Source organism: Egretta garzetta, unplaced genomic scaffold (assembly GCF_000687185.1).
Source record: "Egretta garzetta isolate BGI_Z169 unplaced genomic scaffold, ASM68718v1 scaffold108, whole genome shotgun sequence".
NCBI classification, from domain to species: Eukaryota; Metazoa; Chordata; class Aves; order Pelecaniformes; family Ardeidae; genus Egretta; species Egretta garzetta.
In genome coordinates, this window is record NW_009260614.1 from 7,478,895 (window position 1) to 7,481,159 (window position 2,265).

A 2,265-nucleotide genomic window follows, 5' to 3' on the forward strand; every position below is an offset into this window, starting at 1 on the left:
TATCATGCACAGCTCCCATACAAAACTAAGTCTCAGTTGCCGAAAACCAGACTTTTATGGTTAAGATTTATGACGTGCAGAGGTGACTTGCAAGTCTCATGAGTTTTAGTATATTTACTCAAATATATGGTGACTCTGTGTACTGCTGGGATCTTTTGGGTGCCTACCAGAACTGCCTTGGTAACGGTACGATGTATTTACAAACAATTCAGAGGTGAAGGTGTATAATGATTCCCAGTTTCAACAAAATGTGCATTTTCTGATTGTATTTGGTCTAAACTGAAAATAGGAGGGTTTTTTCTGGACTTGACACCTAATTTTTACCATAGTCCAGACACGCTAATGTCTTTGTTTTTTCTTTTATGGAATTCTTATTAAATAACCCTGAGATCTGAAAAAGACTTGCAGCCTAATGTCCCATGTAAACAGACCACTGATTTTCTGGGTAGGCAAACAGTGATATAAAAATTACAAGGGTTGGAAGGGACCTCAGGAGATCTTCTAGTCCAACCCCCCTGCTAAAGCAGGTTCTCCTAGAGCATGTTACACAAGACTTCATCCAGGCGGGCTTTGAATATCTCCAGAGAAGGAGACTCCACAACACCCCTGGGCAGCCTGTTCCAGTGCTCCGTCACCCTCAAAGTAAAGAAGCTTTTCTTCATATTCAACTGAAACCTCTTATGCTTCAGTTTGTACCCGTTGCCCCTAGTCCTGTCGCTGGACACAACTGCAAAGAGTCTGGCTCCGTCCTCTTGACTTCCATCCTTAAGATATTTGTATGTATTGATGAGGTCCCCTCTCAGGCTTCTCTTCTTCACGCTGAACAAGCCCAACTCTCTCAGCCTTTCCTTGCAGGGGAGATGCTCCAGTCCCTTTATCATCCTAGTTGCTCTCCTCTGGGCTCTTTCTAGGAGTTCCTCATCTTTCTTGAAGAACTGGACACAGTACTCCAGGTGGGGTCTCACCAGGGCAGAGTAGAGGGGGAGGATAACCTCCCTCGACCTGCTGGCCACACTCCTCTTAATGCACCCCAGGATACCATTGGCCTTCTTGGCAACAAGGGCACATTGCTGGCTCATGGTCAGCTTGTCATCCACCAGGACTCCCAGGTCCCTCTCAGCAGAGCTGCTTCCCAGCAGATCAGCCCCCAGCCTGTACTGGTGCATGGGGTTCGACCTCCCCAGGTGCAGCACTCGGCACTTGCCCTTGTTGAATTTCATCAGGTTCCTCTCTGCCCAACTCTCCAGCCTGTCCAGGTCCCACTGAATGGCAGCGCAGCCTTCCAGCATATCAGTCACTCCTCCCAGTTCTGTGTCATCAGCGAACTTGCTGATGGTACACTCTGCCATTGTTATCTTTTCAGATTTATTTGTAAGAAAACCATAAGGTTATGTCAGTTTTACATACCCTAAAGCTCTTGTTCACCAGCTGAAATAATGTGTTAAAACAAATCAGGAAACAATAAACTATTTTTAAAAAATGCGCTTTAGATTGTCCTTCAGGTGCGTTGCCCTCAGTCACACATCAGAAGCCCATTTCAGTGGGCACAATACAAGAAGAGTAAATAGAAGGGTACCTGACACTGTGTCCAAGAGGTGCCTGCTCAGTCTCTGCTGTGTATCAAAAGCCACAGAGGCCTTCGTGCACTTCTACACCTCAGGAAGGCTGAGAGTCTTTAGCTCGCTCATCCTGGGATGAAACACTGCAAAAAGAGAGATATGAGACTTTGTTCACAGCTACCCTGAGCAAATACTTCACAGAATCATAGAATGTTTTGGAATTTATGCCAGCCAAGCATAATCCATTTAAGTTTCCTCAAACCATTCTGATTTTGGGTATTGAGGCATTATCTCAATTATTTATGTGTATGCTCTATTTGTTCTGAAGTACTCTGTGAGGAACTTGTGAAGTGTTCCATTTGAAGTTCTAGCTCTTCTAGCCTCTTAAAACTGTGAAATTATCATGTCCTAAACTAGACGTAGCATTGGAGGTGATCCTTTGCTTGAGGAAGTACCCCAGAGGGATTGCAGAAACCTGCTAAATCAGACCTTCTGCGTTTCACTCATTTCCAGATTCACCATTAGGTATGTGTGGAGCATACCTGGTGATTTGTACAAGGTATTCAAATAGTACTGCCAGCATTTGGAAGCAGCAGAAACACGTTCGCTGAGAGAAAGGGATGCACTGAGGGAAACGCCATTCCCCTCGAGCACCCCCAGCCCGCGGCGCGCGGCCTGCCTGGCGGCCCGCCCTCACGCGAGGCAG